Below are 11,403 nucleotides of genomic sequence, written 5' to 3'. Positions count from 1 at the left end.
CAAGCTCCTTGTGTGATGACCCCCCAAGCTCCTTGTGTGATGACCCCCCAAGCTCCTTGTGTAATGACCCCAGCTCCTTGTGTGATGACCCCCCAAGCTCCTTGTGTGATGACCCCCCAAGCTCCTTGTGTGATGACCCCCCAAGCTCCTTGTGTGATGACCCCCCAAGCTCCTTGTGTGATGACCCCCCAAGCTCCTTGTGTGATGACCCCCAAGCTCCTTGTGTGATGACCCCCAAGCTCCTTGTGTGATGACCCCCCAAGCTCTTGTGTGATGACCCCCCAAGCTCCTTGTGTAATGACCCCAGCTCCTTGTGTGATGACCCCCCAAGCTCCTTGTGTGATTCCACCAGCTTCTTGTGTGATCCCCCCCAGCTTTTGTTTTTCCCCTACTGTGCTCTCAGACGGACAGGGTTCCCGGCTCACACATCCCATGACGGACGCACCGTTCTTGTTTGGATACTCCGCGGCTATGTACATTACCTGTACGTACAGGTGGCACTGTCAGTAACGCTGGAGGGGAGCACATACTGAGGCCTGTACACATCACGTGCCTATGCCAGGTACCACACCATGGCAGTGCCTCCTATGTATTTACCCTATCTAGTGAAACAGTTCATATGTCTGGAAATCACAGCACTGCCACTCCTGAGCGCCCCGCCCTGGGCACATGCCCTCCATTACTGTGTGCCCAGGGTCAGCCCTTCCATAGCCACCTTGTACACAGGGCTGCACACACTGTCTGCCTATCACCTGCCACGAATCCCCCCATTCTCGCCACAGTCGGTGCTAGGACCCTGCAGACACGTAATGGGAGCTCAAGCGCCGGCGTCTCCATGACAACAAGCACCAACACCGCACTTTACCGTAACGCACAGATACCGCATGACTTACCGGTTCCGGTCTTCTCAGCGGCGCCACCAGGTAAGAAGAACAACGAGCAGCACGGCCCAGCTTGACACCACACGCGCGTCAGCTGACTTCGGGTCCTGCCCACTGTGTACAGAGGGGGGGCTGATACTGACCAGTTATACAATGCCGAGATTTAAATCGCGGTCATAGGAAAAAGTGAATGAAAAAAGAACTTTCTAAAAAAATCTTATTAACAATGATAAGAAAGCTAAAGAATCTCACAGAGTTACAGAAAGTAAGAGCTGACAGACTATTACCCCCCTCCGCATAAGAAGCTTGGTACGATCCTAGCACCGCCCACTTCCGTAGCCAGCCGCACAGAGCTCGCACTGCCTGTAGGGGTGGATGAGCCTGTGGAATGGGGGCGGAGTTAGTGAGTGACGTCACGTCAGGAGAAGGGCAGAGGTGAGGGCGTTTGTTAAAGGGACCGTGCGTAATCAGCTTGTGTAAGGGCCGGGCGGAGGCTGCACTGCAATCCTCTGCAATAGCGGAATTAACCCTTCAGCACTGTACTAGAGCTAGCTGTGCCCCCCCTCTGCTCCTGTCAGTACTGTAGTGCTGGCTGTGCCCCCCTCTGCCCCCTGCTCCTGTCAGTACTGTAGTGCTGGCTGTGCCCCCCTCTGCCCCTGCTCCTGTCAGTACTGTAGTGCTGGCTGTGCCCCCCCTCTGCTCCTGTCAGTACTGTAGTGCTGGCTGTGCCCCCCTCTGCCCCTGCCTCCTGTCAGTACTGTAGTGCTGGCTGTGCCCCCCCCTCTGCCCTGCTCCTGTCAGTACTGTAGTGCTGGCTGTGCCCCCCCGCCCCTGCCCCTGTCAGTACTGTAGTGCTGGCTGTGCCCCCCTCTGCCCCTGCTCCTGTCAGTACTGTAGTGCTGGCTGTGCCCCCCCGCCCCTGCCCCTGTCAGTACTGTAGTGCTGGCTGTGCCCCCCTCTGCCCCTGCTCCTGTCAGTACTGTAGTGCTGGCTGTGCCCCCCTCTGCCCCTGCTCCTGTCAGTACTGTAGTGCTGGCTGTGCCCCCCTCTGCCCCTGCTCCTGTCAGTACTGTAGTGCTGGCTGTGCCCCCCCTCTGCCCCTGTTCCTGTCAGTACTGTAGTGCTGGCTGTGCCCCCCCTCTGCCCCTGCTCCTGTCAGTACTGTAGTGCTGGCTGTGCCCCCCTCTGCTCCTGTCAGTACTGTAGTGCTGGCTGTGCCCCCCCCGCCCCTGCCCCTGTCAGTACTGTAGTGCTGGCTGTGCCCCCCTCTGCCCCTGCTCCTGTCAGTACTGTAGTGCTGGCTGTGCCCCCCTCTGCCCCTGCTCCTGTCAGTACTGTAGTGCTGGCTGTGCCCCCCTCTGCCCCTGCTCCTGTCAGTACTGTAGTGCTGGCTGTGCCCCCCCCGCCCCTGCCCCTGTCAGTACTGTAGTGCTGGCTGTGCCCCCCTCTGCCCCTGCTCCTGTCAGTACTGTAGTGCTGGCTGTGCCCCCCTCTGCCCCTGCTCCTGTCAGTACTGTAGTGCTGGCTGTGCCCCCCCTCTGCCCCTTGCTCCTGTCAGTACTGTAGTGCTGGCTGTGCCCCCCTCTGCTCCTGTCAGTACTGTAGTGCTGGCTGTGCCCCCCCCCCCGCCCCTGCTCCTGTCAGTACTGTAGTGCTGGCTGTGCCCCCCTCTGCCCCTGCTCCTGTCAGTACTGTAGTGCTGGCTGTGCCCCCCTCTGCCCCTGCTCCTGTCAGTACTGTACTAGAGCTAGCTGTGCCCCCCTCTGCCCCTGCTCCTCTCAGTACTGTAGTGCTGGCTGTGCCCCCTCTGCCCCTGCTCCTGTCAGTACTGTAGTGCTGGCTGTGCCCCCCTCTGCTCCTGCTCCTGTCAGTACTGCAGTGCTGGCTGTGCCCCCTCTGCCCCTGCTCCTGTCAGTACTGTAGTGCTGGCTGTGCCCCCCTCTGCCCCTGCTCCTGTCAGTACTGTAGTGCTGGCTGTGCCCCCTCTGCTCCTGCTCCAGTCAGTACTGTACTAGAGCTAGCTGTGCCCCCCTCTGCCCCTGCTCCTGTCAGTACTGTAGTGCTGGCTGTGCCTCCCTCTGCCCCTGCTCCTGTCAGTACTGCAGTGCTGGCTGTGCCCCCTCTGCCCCTGCTCCTGTCAGTACTGTAGTGCTGGCTGTGCCCCCCTCTGCCCCTGCTCCTGTCAGTACTGTAGTGCTGGCTGTGCCCCCCTCTGCTCCTGCTCCAGTCAGTACTGTACTAGAGCTAGCTGTGCCCCCCTCTGCCCCCTGCTCCTGTCAGTACTGTACTAGAGCTAGCTGTGCCCCCCTCTGCCCCCTGCTCCTGTCAGTACTGTAGTGCTGGCTGTGCCCCCTCTGCTCCTGCTCCAGTCAGTACTGTACTAGAGCTAGCTGTGCCCCCCTCTGCCCCTGCTCCTGTCAGTACTGTAGTGCTGGCTGTGCCCCCTCTGCCCCCTGCTCCTGTCAGTACTGTAGTGCTGGCTGTGCCCCCCTCTGCTCCTGCTCCAGTCAGTACTGTACTAGAGCTAGCTGTGCCCCCCTCTGCCCCTGCTCCTGTCAGTACTGTAGTGCTGGCTGTGCCTCCCTCTGCCCCTGCTCCTGTCAGTACTGCAGTGCTGGCTGTGCCCCCTCTGACCCTGCCCCTGTCAGTACTGTAGTGCTGGCTGTGCCCCCCTCTGCCCCTGCTCCTGTCAGTACTGTAGTGCTGGCTGTGCCCCCTCTGCTCCTGCTCCAGTCAGTACTGTACTAGAGCTAGCTGTGCCCCCCTCTGCCCCTGCTCCTGTCAGTACTGTACTAGAGCTAGCTGTGCCCCCCCTCTGCCCCTGCTCCTGTCAGTACTGTAGGGCTGGCTGTGCCCCCTCTGCTCCTGCTCGAGTCAGTACTGTACTAGAGCTAGCTGTGCCCCCCTCTGCCCCTGCTCCTGTCAGTACTGTACTAGAGCTAGCTGTGCCCCCCTCTGCTCCTGCTCCAGTCAGTACTGTACTAGAGCTAGCTGTGCCCCCCTCTGCCCCTGCTCCTGTCAGTACTGTAGTGCTGGCTGTGCCCCCTCTGCCCCTGCTCCTGTCAGTACTGTAGTGCTGGCTGTGCCCCCCTCTGCTCCTGCTCCAGTCAGTACTGTAGAGCTAGCTGTGCCCCCCTCTGCCCCTGCTCCTGTCAGTACTGTAGTGCTGGCTGTGCCCTCCTCTGCCCCTGTCAGTACTGTAGTGCTGGCTGTGCCCCCCTCTGCCCCTGCTCCTGTCAGTACTGTAGTACTGGCTGTGCCCCCCCTCTGCCCCTGCCCCTGTCAGTACTGTAGTGCTGGCTGTGCCCCCCTCTGCTCCTGCTCCAGTCAGTACTGTACTAGAGCTAGCTGTGCCCCCCTCTGCCCCTGCTCCTGTCAGTACTGTAGTGCTGGCTGTGCCCCCTCTGCCCCTGCTCCTGTCAGTACTGTAGTGCTAGCTGTGCCCCCCTCTGCCCCTGCTCCTGTCAGTACTGTAGTGCTGGCTGTGCCCCCCTCTGCTCCTGTCAGTACTGTAGTGCTGGCTGTGCCCCCCCTCTGCTCCTGTCAGTACTGTAGTGCTGGCTGTGCCCCCCTCTTCCCCTGCTCCTGTCAGTACTGTAGTGCTTTGCTGTGCCCCCCCTCTGCCCCTGCTCCTGTCAGTACTGTAGTGCTGGCTGTGCCCCCCCTCTGCCCCTGCTCCTGTCAGTACTGTAGTGCTGGCTGTGCCCCCCTCTGTCCCTGCCCCTGTCAGTACTGTAGTGCTGGCTGTGCCCCCCTCTGCCCCTGCTCCTGTCAGTACTGTAGTGCTGGCTGTGCCCCCCTCTGCTCCTGTCAGTACTGTAGTGCTGGCTGTGCCCCCCTCTGCTCCTGTCAGTACTGTAGTGCTGGCTGTGCCCCCCTCTGCCCCTGCTCCTGTCAGTACTGTAGTGCTGGCTGTGCCCCCCTCTTCCCCTGCTCCTGTCAGTACTGTAGTGCTGGCTGTGCCCCCCCTCTGCCCCTGCTCCTGTCAGTACTGTAGTGCTGGCTGTGCCCCCCTCTGTCCCTGCCCCTGTCAGTACTGTAGTGCTGGCTGTGCCCCCCTCTGCCCCTGCTCCTGTCAGTACTGTACTAGAGCTAGCTGTGCCCCCCCTCTGCCCCTGCTCCTGTCAGTACTGTAGTGCTGGCTGTGCCCCCCTCTTGCCCCTGCTCCTGTCAGTACTGTAGTGCTGGCTGTGCCCCCCTCTGTCCCTGCCCCTGTCAGTACTGTAGTGCTGGCTGTGCCTCCCTCTGCCCCTGCTCCTGTCAGTACTGTAGTGCTGGCTGTGCCCCCTCTGCCCCTGCTCTTGTCAGTACTGTAGTGCTGGCTGTGCCCCCTCTGCCCCTGCTCCTGTCAGTACTGTACTAGAGCTAGCTGTGCCCCCCTCTGCCCCTGCTCCTGTCAGTACTGTAGTGCTGGCTGTGCCTCCCTCTGCCCCTGCTCCTGTCAGTACTGTAGTGCTGGCTGTGCCCCCTCTGCCCCTGCTCCTGTCAGTACTGTAGTGCTGGCTGTGCCCCCTCTGCCCCTGCTCCTGTCAGTACTGTAGTGCTGGCTGTGCCTCCCTCTGCCCCTGCTCCTGTCAGTACTGTAGTGCTGGCTGTGCCCCCCTCTGCCCCTGCTCCTGTCAGTACTGTAGTGCTGGCTGTGCCCCCCTCTGCTCCTGCTCCAGTCAGTACTGTACTAGAGCTAGCTGTGCCCCCCTCTGCCCCTGCTCCTGTCAGTACTGTAGTGCTGGCTGTGCCCCCTCTGCCCCTGCTCCTGTCAGTACTGTAGTGCTGGCTGTGCCCCCTCTGCCCCTGCTCCTGTCAGTACTGTAGTGCTGGCTGTGCCTCCCTCTGCCCCTGCTCCTGTCAGTACTGTAGTGCTGGCTGTGCCCCCTCTGCCCCTGCTCCTGTCAGTACTGTAGTGCTGGCTGTGCCTCCCTCTGCCCCTGCTCCTGTCAGTACTTTAGTGCTGGCTGTGCCCCCCTCTGCCCCTGTTCCTGTCAGTACTGTAGTGCTGGCTGTGCCCACCACTGCCCCTGTCAGTACTGTAGTGTTGGCTGTGCCCCCCTCTGCCCCTGCTCCTGTCAGTACTGTAGTGCTGGGCTGTGCCACCACTGCCCCTGCCCCCTGTCAGTACTGTAGTGCTGGCTGTGCACCACTGCCCCTGCTCCTGTCAGTACTGTAGTGCTGGCTGTGCCCCCCTCTGCCCCTGCTCCTGTCAGTACTGTAGTGCTGGCTGTGCCCCCCTCTGCCCCTGCTCCTGTCAGTACTGTAGTGCTGGCTGTGCCCCCCTCTGCCCCTGTTCCTGTCAGTACTGTAGTGCTGGCTGTGCTCCCCTCTGCCCCCTGCTCCTGTCAGTACTGTAGTGCTGGCTGTGCCCCCCCGCCCCTGCTCCTGTCAGTACTGCAGTGCTGGCTGTGCCCCCTCTGCCCTGCTCCTGTCAGTACTGTACTAGAGCTAGCTGTGCCCCCCTCTGCCCCTGCTCCAGTCAGTACTGTACTAGAGCTAGCTGTGCCCCCCTCTGCCCCTGCTCCTGTCAGTACTGTACTAGAGCTAGCTGTGCCCCCCTCTGCTCCTGCTCCAGTCAGTACTGTACTAGAGCTAGCTGTGCCCCCCCTCTGCCCCTGCTCCTGTCAGTACTGTAGTGCTGGCTGTGCCCCCTCTGCCCCTGCTCCTGTCAGTACTGTACTGTAGTGCTGGCTGTGCCCCCCCTCTGCTCCTGCTCCAGTCAGTACTGTACTAGAGCTAGCTGTGCCCCCCTCTGCCCCTGCTCCTGTCAGTACTGTAGTGCTGGCTGTGCCCTCCTCTGCCTCTGTCAGTACTGTAGTGCTGGCTGTGCCCCCCCTCTGCCCCTGCTCCTGTCAGTACTGTAGTGCTGGCTGTGCCCCCCTCTGCCCCTGCCCCTGTCAGTACTGTAGTGCTGGCTGTGCCCCCCTCTGCTCCTGCTCCAGTCAGTACTGTACTAGAGCTAGCTGTGCCCCCCCTCTGCCCCTGCTCCTGTCAGTACTGTAGTGCTGGCTGTGCCCCCTCTGCCCCTGCTCCTGTCAGTACTGTAGTGCTGGCTGTGCCCCCCTCTGCTCCTGCCCCCTGTCAGTACTGTAGTGCTGGCTGTGCCCCCTCTGCCCCTGCTCCTGTCAGTACTGTAGTGCTGGCTGTGCCCCCCTCTGCCCCTGCTCCTGTCAGTACTGTAGTGCTGGCTGTGCCCCTCTGCCCCTGCTCCTGTCAGTACTGTAGTGCTGGCTGTGCCCTCCTCTGCCCCTGCTCCTGTCAGTACTGTAGTGCTGGCTGTGCCCCCCTCTGCCCCTGCTCCTGTCAGTACTGTAGTGCTGGCTGTGCCCCCCTCTGCCCCTGCTCCTGTCAGTACTGTAGTGCTGGCTGTGCCCCCCTCTGCCCCTGCTCCTGTCAGTACTGTAGTGCTGGCTGTGCCCCCCCTCTGCCCCTGCTCCTGTCAGTACTGTAGTGCTGGCTGTGCCCCCCCCGCCCCTGCTCCCGTCAGTACTGTAGTGCTGGCTGTGCCCCCCCCGCCCCTGCTCCTGTCAGTACTGTAGTGCTGGCTGTGCCCCCCTCTGCCCCTGTCAGTACTGTAGTGCTGGCTGTGCCCACCACTGCCCCTGCTCCTGTCAGTACTGTAGTGCTGGCTGTGCCCTCCTCTGCCCCTGTCAGTACTGTAGTGCTGGCTGTGCCCCCCTCTGCTCCTGTCAGTACTGTAGTGCTAGCTGTGCCCCCCTCTGCCCCTGCCCCTGTCAGTACTGTAGTGCTGGCTGTGCCCCCCCTCTGCCCCTGCTCCTGTCAGTACTGTAGTGCTGGCTGTGCCCCCCTCTGCTCCTGCTCCTGTCAGTACTGTAGTGCTGGCTGTGCCCCCCTCTGCCCCTGCTCCTGTCAGTACTGTAGTGCTGGCTGTGCCCCCCTCTGCCCCTGCTCCTGTCAGTACTGTAGTGCTGGCTGTGCCCCCCCCGCCCCCTGCTCCTGTCAGTACTGTAGTGCTGGCTGTGCCCCCCCCGCCCCTGCTCCTGTCAGTACTGTAGTGCTGGCTGTGCCCCCCTCTGCCCCCTGCTCCTGTCAGTACTGTAGTGCTGGCTGTGCCCCCTCTGCCCCTGCTCCTGTCAGTACTGTAGTGCTGGCTGTGCCCTCCTCTGCCCCTGCTCCTGTCAGTACTGTAGTGCTGGCTGTGCCCCCCCTCTGCCCCTGCTCCTGTCAGTACTGTAGTGCTGGCCTGTGCCCCCCCCCCCCCCGCTTCTGCTCCTGTCAGTACTGTAGTGCTGGCTGTGCCCCCCTCTGCCCCTGCTCCTGTCAGTAGTGTAGTGCTGGCTGTGCCCCCCTCTGCCCCTGCTCCTGTCAGTACTGTAGTGCTGGCTGTGCCCCCCTCTGCCCCTGCCCCTGTCAGTACTGTAGTGCTGGCTGTGCCCCCCCCGCCCCTGCTCCTGTCAGTACTGTAGTGCTGGCTGTGCTTCCCCGCCCCCTGCTCCTGTCAGTACTGTAGTGCTGGCTGTGCCCTCCTCTGCCCCTGTCAGTACTGTAGTGCTGGCTGTGCCTCCCTCTGCCCCTGCTCCTGTCAGTACTTTAGTGCTGGCTGTGCCCCCCTCTGCTCCTGCTCCTGTCAGTACTGTAGTGCTGGCTGTGCCCCCTCTGCTCCTGTCAGTACTGTAGTGCTAGCTGTGCCCCCCTCTGCCCCTGCACCTGTCAGTACTGTAGTGCTGGCTGTGCCCCCCCTCTGCCCCTGCTCCTGTCAGTACTGTAGTGCTGGCTATGCCCACCACTGCCCCTGCCCCTGTCAGTACTGTAGTGCTGGCTGTGCCTCCCTCTGCCCCTGCCCCTGTCAGTACTGTAGTGCTGGCTGTGCCCCCCTCTGCCCCTGCTCCTGTCAGTACTGTAGTGCTGGCTGTGCCTCCCTCTGCCCCTGCTCCTGTCAGTACTTTAGTGCTGGCTGTGCCCCCCTCTGCCCCTGTCCTGTCAGTACTGTAGTGCTGGCTGTGCCCCACCACTGCCCCTGTCAGTACTGTAGTGTTGGCTGTGCCCCCCTCTGCCCCTGCTCCTGTCAGTACTGTAGTGCTGGCTGTGCCACCACTGCCCCTGGCCCCCTGTCAGTACTGTAGTGCTGGCTGTGCCACCACTGCCCCTGCTCCTGTCAGTACTGTAGTGCTGGCTGTGCCCCCCTCTGCCCCTGCTCCTGTCAGTACTGTAGTGCTGGCTGTGCCCCCCTCTGCCCCTGCTCCTGTCAGTACTGTAGTGCTGGCTGTGCCCCCCTCTGCCCCTGTTCCTGTCAGTACTGTAGTGCTGGCTGTGCTCCCCTCTGCCCTGCTCCTGTCAGTACTGTAGTGCTGGCTGTGCCCCTGCTCCTGTCAGTACTGTAGTGCTAGCTGTGCCCCTCTCTGCCCTTGCTCCTGTCAGTACTGTACTAGAGCTAGCTGTGCCCCCCCTCTGCCCCTGCTCCTGTCAGTACTGTAGTGCTGGCTGTGCCCCCTCTGCCCCTGCTCCTGTCAGTACTGTACTAGAGCTAGCTGTGCCCCCCTCTGCCCCTGCTCCTGTCAGTACTGTAGTGCTGGCTGTTCCCCCCTCTGCCCCTGCTCCTGTCAGTACTGTAGTGCTGGCTGTGCCCCCCTCTGCCCCTGCCCCTGTCAGTACTGTAGTGCTGGCTGTGCCCCCCTCTGCTCCTGCTCCAGTCAGTACTGTACTAGAGCTAGCTGTGCCCCCCTCTGCCCCTGGTCCTGTCAGTACTGTAGTGCTGGCTGTGCCCCCTCTGCCCCTGCTCCTGTCAGTACTGTAGTGCTCCTGCCCCTGTCAGTACTGTAGTGCTGGCTGTGCCCCCCTCTGCTCCTGCTCCAGTCAGTACTGTACTAGAGCTAGCTGTGCCCCCCTCTGCCCCTGCTCCTGTCAGTACTGTAGTGCTGGCTGTGCCCCCTCTGCCCCTGCTCCTGTCAGTACTGTAGTGCTGGCTGTGCCCCCCTCTGCTCCTGCCCCTGTCAGTACTGTAGTGCTGGCTGTGCCCCCCTCTGCTCCTGCCCCTGTCAGTACTGTAGTGCTGGCTGTGCCCCCCTCTGCCCCTGCTCCTGTCAGTACTGTAGTGCTGGCTGTGCCCCCTCTGCCCCTGCTCCTGTCAGTACTGTAGTGCTGGCTGTGCCCTCCTCTGCCCCTGCTCCTGTCAGTACTGTAGTGCTGGCTGTGCCCCCCTCTGCCCCTGCTCCTGTCAGTACTGTAGTGCTGGCTGTGCCCTCCTCTGCCCTTGCTCCTGTCAGTACTGTAGTGCTGGCTGTGCCCCCCTCTGCCCCTGCTCCTGTCAGTACTGTAGTGCTGGCTGTGCCCCCCTCTGCCCCTGCTCCTGCCCAGTACTGTAGTGCTGGCTGTGCCCCCCTCTGCCCCTGCTCCTGTCAGTACTGTAGTGCTGGCTGTGCCCCCCTCTGCCCCTGTCAGTAATGTAGTGCTGGCTGTGCCCACCACTGCCCCTGCTCCTGTCAGTACTGTAGTGCTAGCTGTGCCCCCCTCTGCCCCTGCTCCTGTCAGTACTGTAGTGCTAGCTGTGCCCCCCTCTGCCCCTGCCCCTGTCAGTACTGTAGTGCTGGCTGTGCCCCCCTCTTCCCCTGCTCCTGTCAGTACTGTAGTGCTGGCTGTGCCCCCCTCTGCCCCTGCTCCTGTCAGTACTGTAGTGGTGGCTGTGCCCCCCTCTGCTCCAGTCAGTACTGTAGTGCTGGCTGTGCCCCCCTCTGCTCCTGCTCCTGTCAGTACTGTAGTGCTGGCTGTGCCCCCCTCTGCCCCTGCTCCTGTCAGTACTGTAGTGCTAGCTGTGCCCCCCTCTGCCCCTGCTCCTGTCAGTACTGTAGTGCTGGCTGTGCCCCCCCCGCCCCTGCTCCTGTCAGTACTGTAGTGCTGGCTGTGCCCCCCTCTGCCCCTGCTCCTGTCAGTACTGTAGTGCTGGCTGTGCCCCCCTCTGCCACTGCTCCTGTCAGTACTGTAGTGCTGGCTGTGCCCCCCTCTGCCCCTGCTCCTGTCAGTACTGTAGTGCTGGCTGTGCCCCCCCCCGCCCCTGCTCCTGTCAGTACTGTAGTGCTGGCTGTGCCCCCCTCTGCCCCTGCTCCTGTCAGTACTGTAGTGCTGGCTGTGCCCTCCTCTGCCCCTGCTCCTGTCAGTACTGTAGTGCTGGCTGTGCCCCCCTCTGCCCCTGCTCCTGTCAGTACTGTAGTGCTGGCTGTGCCCCCCTCTGCCCCTGCTCCTGTCAGTACTGTAGTGCTGGCTGTGCCCCCCTCTGCCCCTGCTCCTGTCAGTACTGTAGTGCTAGCTGTGCCCCCCTCTGCCCCTGCTCCTGTCAGTACTGTAGTGCTGGCTGTGCCTCCCTCTGCCCCTGCTCCTGTCAGTACTTTAGTGCTGGCTGTGCCCCCCTCTGCTCCTGCTCCTGTCAGTACTGTAGTGCTGGCTGTGCCCCCCTCTGCTCCTGTCAGTACTGTAGTGCTAGCTGTGCCCCCCTCTGCCCCTGCACCTGTCAGTACTGTAGTGCTGGCTGTGCCCCCCTCTGCCCCTGCTCCTGTCAGTACTGTAGTGCTGGCTGTGCCCA

General features: G+C 62.2%; 1 protein-coding gene across 2 annotated transcripts in view; it reads right to left on the bottom strand.

The window, feature by feature from the left end:
- The window catches only part of POR (cytochrome p450 oxidoreductase), a 438,013-nt gene extending 437,030 nt beyond the window's left edge, over positions 1–983 (bottom strand). Inside the window, exon 1 of one of the 2 annotated variants that reach the window (XR_012750515.1) lies at positions 894–975. The gene's annotated coding sequence lies outside the window, so the exon portion shown is untranslated. Of the gene's footprint in view, positions 1–893 lie in introns of both variants that reach the window. The other variant, XM_075336269.1, reaches the window with a different exon arrangement.
- Between the last annotated feature and the right edge of the window lie 10,420 nt (positions 984–11,403).

The sequence above is a fragment of the Anomaloglossus baeobatrachus genome, chromosome 2 (assembly GCF_048569485.1).
Source record: "Anomaloglossus baeobatrachus isolate aAnoBae1 chromosome 2, aAnoBae1.hap1, whole genome shotgun sequence".
NCBI classification, from domain to species: domain Eukaryota; kingdom Metazoa; phylum Chordata; class Amphibia; order Anura; family Aromobatidae; genus Anomaloglossus; species Anomaloglossus baeobatrachus.
Note: the sequence above shows the minus strand (reverse complement) of the source record. Positions and strands in the feature narration are given on the sequence as shown.